This window comes from Peromyscus eremicus, chromosome 19 (assembly GCF_949786415.1).
Source record: "Peromyscus eremicus chromosome 19, PerEre_H2_v1, whole genome shotgun sequence".
NCBI classification, from domain to species: Eukaryota; Metazoa; Chordata; class Mammalia; order Rodentia; family Cricetidae; genus Peromyscus; species Peromyscus eremicus.
In genome coordinates, this window is record NC_081435.1 from 61,099,472 (window position 1) to 61,109,173 (window position 9,702).

Sequence of the window (9,702 nt, forward strand, 5' to 3'; positions counted from 1 at the left end):
AGCTGCGTAAGAGCTGGGAAGGCCGAGGGCAAGTCTTGGGGTATTTCCCCACTGCCTGAAGAGATGGCTGGTCGTGAGGCAGCAGGCAGTTCAAGGTCCTGTAGAGGTCTGGATCTCAGGTCAACTAACTGGCAGCCTGAGCCGGTAATCTGGCCCTTAGACCTGTTTGGATTGGGCTTTCAGTGTTGGACAAATCATTTGAATCATTTGCCAACATTTAAACATTGGGAAACAGCAATAAAAATACAGATTTCCGGTTTGCCTTGAAATCGTAGATCTAGTGGCACGAGATTTGTTTTCCCTCCTGGCAGTGGCCTGCCGGGCTCCTTGGCTGCCTCTGCTCCGTCTGCCATCTTCTGGCTGAGGCATCCCTCTCTCTTCCCCACAGGCCATCTGCTGGTCGGCTCCTCACAGGACCCCCTGGAGCAGCGGACAACCGTAACTATAACCAGCTCTCTTACAACACTGTTGGAAAGAAATCTACTTTTAATATCTGCCAGTCTGTACCAAAAAGCTACAAGACTGAGTCGAAAGAATTTTCATGGTCTAGGGGTATAACTCAGGTAGTAGAGTGGTTGCTTAGCAAGCAAGCAGCCTGAACTGGGTCCCCAGCACTGCATACACTGGATACATGTGGTGCCGTACATCTATAACCAGGACTCAGGACACGCAGGCAGGAGGAGCTAAAGTTCAATGTCATCCCCAGCTATATACCAAGCTGGAGGCAGGCCTGATACATACAAGAGACTGTCTCAAAAGGAAAGGCTCAGATGCCCCTGGAGAGTGCGCAGTCCTTAAACGGCTTGCCTCTCAAGCCAGAGGACATGTGTTCAAACCTCAACAGCCAAGGGCAGGCGGGGGGGGGGGGGGGGGGGGGGGGGGTGGGTGGGGGGTGGGGGTGGGGGGTGGGGGTGGGGGTGTGGGGGGGTGTGGTGGGTGGTGGTGGGTGGCGGGGGGGGGGGGGTGGCGGGGGGGGGGGGGGTGGCGGGGGGTGGCGGGGGGGGGGGGGTGAGGAAGGAGGTGGCACACGCTTGTAATTCCAGTGCTAGGGAGGTGGACACAGGCAGATCCCTGGGGTTCAATGGCCATCTACTCTAGCCTATTTGGTAAGTTCCAGGAAAGTAAGGGACCCTGTTCCAAAAAAAAAAAAAAAAAAAAAAATGGTGGATGGATGGTATTTGAAAGCAGTGACAGTGGAGGCTGCCCTCTGATCTCTCTCTCTCTCTCTCTCTCTCTCCCCCTCCCTCCTTCCCTCTCTCTCTCTCTCTCTCTCTCTCTCTCTCTCACACACACACACTCACACACACATACACACAGACACACATACACACTCAGATTCACACAGACACATACACACATTCTCTTCCACACACACACATATTCACACACTCACACTCATTCGCTCACACTCATTCACACACACACACACACACACACACACACACACACACCCCAAAGCCTCACTTTCTAGGAGTAAAAAAAGAAAGGGGCTATTTTTTTAGTCCTCCTGTTCTGCTGTCGGCTTGCTGAAAGCCCCTGATCTAAATGCTTTCCGCTGCGTCCCATTACCCAAAAGAAGATGTTCTAATTTCCCCGCGAGGAAACTGAGGCAGTGATAAGCAGCCACATGCACTGATTACAAGGAGCTTCTTGGAGCATGATACCCCAAGGCTCCTGAGCCATGGACATTCTTTGGGTTTTCTCACATGCAGGGCCGGGTCTTCAGGTTTTGTCTAGCCAGGGATCTGGGTGCTTCTGCATCAAGGACAATTAACACACCCCGCAGAGACAAAGTCAGCACAGCTAGTCACCCCCAAAGGACACAGTTTGAGTTAAACAAAGAACAGGAAACAGTCCAAACTTCTGACCATTTCTGCTGTCACCCCAGGCTCCTCTCTCCCGGGTTGTGTAAATCCTGCCACAGCTAAGTGCGTCCACAGGATGCCTGTCTAAGGGTTCTCTGCAAAACCGAGGTCCCTGGGCTCGCCCACTGAAGGGCCTCCCCAAGTGAGCATGGCAGTCCTGGCCTGGCCAGGACTTTTCATTAGCCACCCGTTGTGAGGTGTAAAGGTGTGCTGACACTGGGCACCCAGGGACCTGAGACCTCAGAGTGCGATGGGCCTGATGCCCCCAGAGTCTGACTGCTTGACCAGATTCTGGGAGCAGGAGGGCCTGGCTTGCTAGCTCTGCAAGAATGGGGTTCTTGTAGACCTAAAAACGACATTTCTGAGAGCGATCTCCCCAGAGGTCCCGCAGCAGCCTTCTTTTCTGCAGAATCGGACAGACATGCTCCGGCAGACCTCGGCCTCCGCCCCTGGACGTGGGCTGCAGGGAGCATGGGCGATGAGTGGCGGACCCGCTGTGCTTCCTCAAGGGCCCTGGGCCAGGACCCTGTCTGGGTAGCAGAGGGTGAAGGAGACGCCATCAACTGACGCTCCTGGGCCCTTCGCGGGACAATGGCGACATCCAGTGGTGGCCGCAGGAACCCGCTGAGCTCCAAGTGAGCTCTCAGCCTCGCCCTCCTTCTGAGCAAACCCTTCCAGGGAAAGGCTGCAGCTCCTTCCTGAGGTCCCACTGTCCAGGGGTTCTTAGGTGGCCCAGAATACCAAGACCTGGAGGAATTGATAAGCAGCCATGCACTGATTTCAAGGATCCCGGAGTGTGATACCCAGTGTCGTACACCTTCGAGGCCCTGGGATACCTGGCCCTTGATAACCTGGTTCTCTGCATGAGCATCACTCCTGCTGGCCCTTTTTCCTGGTAGTCCCTGGGCAGCTGTGCGTGCAGAAGCGTCTTCCACACAATCATGGCAACCTCTTCCTGGTCTCTCAGCACAAGTTTGCCTCATACCTACAATCTGCCTGCCTGTGCCAAAGTGGGAGCCCCAGAGTCCAGACCACATCCCTCCTTAAGTGCATGATTAGGCTTACCTCTTTAAAACACCGGGCAACATTCCAAACATGTTCTGGCTTTGCATTAAGGTCACCTAATGAAGGTGTCAGCTGGGGTTTAGTGCACCTTTCTAGACACTAAGCTCATTGTTGAGTTTACATACACTCTTCTATAAGAAGTTAATTGCCCAAGATCCAACACAGCCATGAACTGACCAGTGTCTGACAGATGACAAGACCCTCTAATCAGGTGAACTGACCAGTGTCTGGCAGATGACAAGACCCTCTAACCAGGTGAACTGACCAGTGTCTGGAGATGACAAGACCCTCTAACCAGGTGAACTGACCAGTGTCTGACAGATGAGAAGACCCTCCAACCAGGTGAACTGACCAGTGTCTGGAGGATGACAAGACCCTCTAACCAGGTGAAGTGACCAGTGTCTGGAGATGACAAGACCCTCTAACCAGGTGAACTGACCAGTGTCTGACTGATGACAAGACCCTCTAACCAGGTGAACTGACCAGTGTCTGACAGATGACAAGACCCTCTAACCAGGTGAACCAACCAGTGTCTGAGCGATGACAAGACCCTCTAACCAGGTGAACCGACCAGTGTCTGGAGTATGACAGGACCCTCTAACCAGGTGAACCGACCAGTGTCTGGCAGATGACAAGACCCTCTAACCAGGTGAACCGACCAGTGTCTGGCAGATGATAAGACCCTCTAACCAGGTGAACTGACCAGTGTCTGGAGGATGACAAGACCCTCTAACCAGGTGAAGTGACCAGTGTCTGGAGATGACAAGACCCTCTAACCAGGTGAACTGACCAGTGTCTGACTGATGACAAGACCCTCTAACCAGGTGAACTGACCAGTGTCTGACAGATGACAAGACCCTCTAACCAGGTGAACCAACCAGTGTCTGAGCGATGACAAGACCCTCTAACCAGGTGAACTGACCAGTGTCTGGAGGATGACAGGACCCTCTAACCAGGTGAACCGACCAGTGTCTGGCAGATGACAAGACCCTCTAACCAGGTGAACCGACCAGTGTCTGGCAGATGACAAGACCCTCTAACCAGGTGAACCGACCAGTGTCTGGAGGATGACAGGACCCTCTAACCAGGTGAACCGACCAGTGTCTGGCAGATGACAAGACCCTCTAACCAGGTGAACTGACCAGTGTCTGGCAGATGACAAGACCCTCTAACCAGGTGAACCGACCAGTGTCTGGCAGATGACAAGACCCTCTAACCAGGTGAACCGACCAGTGTCTGGCAGATGATAAGACCCTCTAACCAGGTGAACTGACCAGTGTCTGGAGGATGACAGGACCCTCTAACCAGGTGAACCGACCAGTGTCTGGCAGATGACAAGACCCTCTAACCAGGTGAACTGACCAGTGTCTGGCAGATGACAAGAGCCTCTAACCAGGTCAAGGACCCCTTCGGGTGTCTGCCAGTTACTGATCTCGGGGAAATTACACGCTATAGCAGTGGTGGTGTCATTGTTGGTGTGCCCCACCGCTGTAGCCTGTCACCCCCACCCCATCCCATCCCATCCCCGTGTCCCCTGATCCTTTGTCTCTCTACTCCCTGTTCTGAGCAGTCCTTGATTGGTCCTCAGTTGTAACAAGCACAGTCCTGCCCTAACTTTGCCCTGGGTGTTTAAAAAACATGCCCTGGGCCTGGAGAGAGGGCTCAGCCCTGAAAGGCTAGGCTCACAACCAAAAATATAAAAAAAAAAAAAAAAAACATGCCCTGAACCCATGTCACAAGTTCTCCAGCCTTGACCTTCTCAGCCTGAGGCCCTGCATCCCACCAGTAGTGGTCCTCAGTCTGGCCATCTTCCGGTCCTCTTGTTCAGCCAGTGACTCCCTCAGCAAAGTCACTCAAAGTCCCCAGCACAGGGCCTGGTTCAGACTGGCCACAGAGTGGTGTGAGGAATGAATGAACAAAGGGACATGGATTGAACTAATTATCTGTGGGGCCATAACAAAGTACCCCAACCTAGATAGCCTAAATAATGGAATTTATGCTCTCACTCTGTAGAGGCTAGAGGTCCCGAATCAAGGTGTGGACACCGGGATGGGGGTGCCTTCCTTGCCTCTGGTGTTGGGGTCTTGTAATTGCCTCCAATCTCTGTCTCCATCTTTAACACAGTCTTCTTGAGTGTCCGTCTGTCTTTCTCTTTTCCTGTAAGGACACTCATCGTACTGACCTCATCTTCCCACAATTTCATCTGCAAAGTCTCTCTCCAGGAACAGTGTCACGTTCACAGGTGCCGGGGGATACGACACTGACATGTTCCTTGTGGAGACAGAGCTGAACTCAGAACAATAACAAAGGGCAAACGGTTAGTGAGCAGGGCTCAGATGGTCACGGGAAAGGGCAGCAGGTTTACGAGTGCGGATACTTCAGTCACTGCAGAGATGGGCTTTCTTCTCCCATGATTCCTCCTTTTTATTGGTCCATCGGTGATGCTTTGTGGTCACAGTAATGACTGTGTTTACTCCAGGCTTAAGTGCCTGTGTTTCTCGCTCTCATATTAGGTGTAAAATGGAATATTAACTTGGAATATGACCTCTCCCTCTTGGGCAGTGGTGAGGCCATTAATGTCAGAATAAGTCAAGCCGACCTTGCCTTGCTGGGGGAGCTCACCCTCCTCTGCCTGTTCTTCAAGCCTCATCAGGGTCAGGCCCCAGCTTCTGCTTCTGGCTGCTCCTTCGTTCTCAAACTCCTGGTGCCCCAGGAATCCCTGAACTGCTAATCAAGCTTGATGCCCATAGCTTTTGTCTTCGTTTAGTGGTTTCTAAAGCTGTATTAAATTCCAGATACTCCTTGTTAAAATTGAAAAGAAAAACTAATCTTACTTTGTGAATGCGTGGAGAAATCTTATCCATTTCATCCAGTCTTTTGATAGAAAATACAACGAAGACACAGTTGTTAGTAAATGATGCTCGTTGCTGTGGAAACTTTCATCTTCTCATTCACAGAAATATCTGAAATTACGGAATAAGAAAGGATAATGGAGGGGTGAAAATAATCAAAGCACATACATCATATGTATAAAATTGGAAAAAAGGGAGAGAATTTGAAATTGCCTACAACCTAGAAGAAATAACTTTCCTTTTGTCATATTTATATTCTAAACCAATATGAAGACATTTGAAACTATAATGACGATAAAATAAGGTGATCTCGAAGTGTTTCTGGGAGCCCGGGGTATCAGGAAATGCATCTTAGAGGGTGTATTTCAGTTTAGCCTTAGAAGACACAGAGCTTGTGCAGCAAAATGAAAGGACAGGGCATTCCCAGCTGGGCATCAGACAAGCATGGTTTCCAGGGTCAGCTGGAGACTGAGCGGAGGAGAACGAGCCAGGAAAGGAGAAGTGACCAGCGAAGAAGGAGAAAAATCACTAGTATGAAGTGTTTGTACAAAGGGGAACAATTAACTATGTCATCCGCCTATGGGAAATCTGACAAGGACAGCGAAGTGACCACTAAATCTGACGGGAAATGGGTTATCATCGCGACCACTAAATCTGAGAGGAAATGGGTAATCATCGCGACCCCTAAATCTGAGAGGAAATGGGTTATCATCGCGACCACTAAATCTGATGGGAAATGGGTTATCGCTGACGGACAGTGCACAGCTGCAGAAGGGTAGACGGAAACAGCGAATGGAGTGGTGTGGGGGGAAGACAGAAATGGAGGGGGAAAGCAACATAGTGAGAGTTTTAAAAAGTTCTCTCCCAAAGGAAGCTTAGCAAAGGGATGGAAGGGGGGCGGGGGGGGCGGGGTTCAAAGGATGTGCTCACAACAGCGGGAATGCTGCCAGGGAGAGGGGAAGCCCCGAGGCACAGGAGCAGTCTCCCCGGGGGTTGTCCTCAAGAGGGGCATCGCTTCCAGAGTGTGCACCCACGTGGCGGCTTTGATAGACACTGGGCGAGTCATTTCTCATGACGGAAAGAGGGTTGAGGCCACAGCGAGCGAGGGGGACCTTGGAGGGTGGCAGTGTGAGGTTTATGAACACTGTGGCCTAGTCTCAGGTGGGGGAGTAGGAAGTGAACGTTTCGTGTAGAGAACGCAGACTTGAACACACAGCATTGTGGTCCTAAGTGGGACCTGGGATCAGTCAGAAACGCCTCTTTTTCCTCGAGGTTTGTTCAGCTGCGTGGGAGAGGAGACACTTGCTTAGAGTTAGACAATCGGTTTCGTGTGGGAGTGGGGAGTTCGGTAGAAGAAAAAGAGTTAAGTGTTATTAAATATATAAAGTGCAGTATCAGTTAAATGAGGAAAAATGAAAGGGATGGAGAGTGACAAGCAGGAGATGTATGGAGTACTTCACGAAATCAAAACACGTCTGGCCCGGGAATGAGAGAAACATGGACAATAAAGTTGAAGACACACACAGAACTTTGGGTACCAGTGACAGGATCAAGATATACTAACTAGTAGGAATGGGTTGTTGTTACGTGGTAGTGGGGTGGAAATTGATCAGAAGGGGGTCAAGGAATGGCAAGGCCCGGGGGTTGGATCATTAATCTTTGTATGAGATGAGGATTAAGGGACACTGAGGTAGAGGCGCTTGCTGTCAAGACTGGCAGCGGGAGTTCAGTCCCCAGGCCCCAAATGGTGAAGAACTGACTCCTGACACAGGCCCTCTGACCTCCACACAGGAGCTGCGGCACACTCGCACATACCTATGCTAATTTTATTTTATTTGGATGACCCTTCCTTTTCCTTCTCTGTCTCCAGTTCCCTCATCCTTTGATGAAGAGTTAGCTCCCCCCCCCCACCTCCCCACCCCCTGCTGAATTACTTTTGCACCTTTGTTGGAGTTGTGCGTATCTGAGTGGGTCTGTGTCTGAGGTGTCAGAAAATGCTCCTCTTAGCTGTCTCTCAGCAGATGCTTGAGAGATCCAGATTGTCCAGAGACCATCAGAGGTGTAGGGCATTCCTGGCTGTGGAACTAGTATAAGCATGTCAGGGGAGCTGGGGCAAGGTCAGCATGACTTTTTTTTTTTTTTTTTTGGTTTTTCGAGACAGGGTTTCTCTGTGTAGCTTTGGTGCCTGTCCTGGAACTCACTTTGTAGACCAAGCTGGCCTCGAACTCACAGAGATCCGCCCGTTTCTGCCTCCTGAGTGCCGGGATTAAAGGCATGAGCCACCACTGCCCGGCTTAAAAATAAAGGGAGAGAAGTGAATCTTTACATTTTGTTTTGTTTTGTTTTTTCGAGACAGAATTTCTCTGTGTAGCTTTGGCGCCTTTTCCTGGAACTCATTCTGTAGCCCAGGCTGGCCTCGAACTCAGAGATCTGCCCGTCTCTGCCTCCCGAGTGCTGGGATTAAAGGCGTGAGCCACCACCACCGGCTAGCATGACTTATTTTGACATTAAGTTAGTCTCACCAATATCCCAGAGGGAGGCCATTGATCTGTGGGTCTGCCCTCCACCAATGCTATGTGTTGGTCACTGTAGCTCTCTAGAATTTTGAAATCATGAAGACGGATATCTGTCACTTCATTCATTTTTCCAAATTGCACTAGCTGTTCTAGTTTGTCTTTATAAATACATTTTAGTATGATCTTATCTACATATTCAAAATTGTTGAGATTTTGCTAGAAATTGTATTAAGTTGGTAAACTTTAATAAATCGTATAGAGAGGTGATATCATTATTATTAGTGCTCCAATGTTGACCATGGGTGCTTGTCCTTTTATGAGATCTTTGATTTCTCAGCACTGTGCAGCTTTCACATTTCTCAGCATGAAAGTCTTGTTGCTTTGCTACCCACGCACCTGAAGTGATTATAAGTGATAATGTATTTTTAGTTCATGTCCATATGTTCATTGCCAATACCAAAACAATTTTAGTAGACAGAGAGTTTGCATGCAGTGACTTTTGCTGGACTCGTTCACCCTAGGAGTTTGAAAAAACACATCCCTTGGGCCGGCCAGATGGCTCAGTCAGTAAGGGCCTTTGCTGACAAGTTTATGACCTCAGTTTGATCCTGAGAACGCATTGTAGAAGGAGAGAAAGGATGCTTGAAAGTTGTCCTAATCTCCACATACATACTGAGGCACCTTTGCATGTACACACACACAAAATTAAAACAATCTTTAAATACCTAAAAGAATTCTTCAGCGAAACCACCCAGTATGTGGATTTAGGGAAGATTTAAGAACTGCAAACCTGACTTTCTTTCTTTTTTTCTTTCCCTTTCTTTCTCTCTCTCTTTCTTTGTTTCTTTCTTTCTTTCTTTCCTCTCTCTCTCTCTCTCTCTTTCTTTCTTTCTTTCTTTCTTTCTGTTTTTTGTTTTGTTTTGTTTTTTGAGATAGGGTTTCTCTGTGTAGCCCTGGCTGTCCTGGAACTCTCTCTGTAGACCAGGCTGGCCTCAAACTCAGAGATCTGCCCAACTCAGCCTCATGAGTCTCAGGGATTAAAGGCATGCACCTCCATGCCAGCCTGATTTTCTTAATAGCTATCAACCTGTTTCAATTTCTTTCATACTGGATGAACTGTAGTGCATCCCCTCACCCCAAGAAATCAGCCTGTTTCCTTTTGATTCTCAAATTCACACGGGTGTTTGCGGTGTACCATCATCATCTTTGTCCTGTGAGTCTGCAAGGACATTTCATTTCATTCCCTAATTAGTAATTTATAAATCTTCCTCATTATCCATCTAGTCAGACAGTGGATTGTGGTTCGCTAAGAACCATGTCACTGTGGCACTGTTTTCTTCCATGTCAACTTTACTAACACCTGTTTATTTACTTCTTTCTGGTGGCTTTTGGTTTATTTTGCTA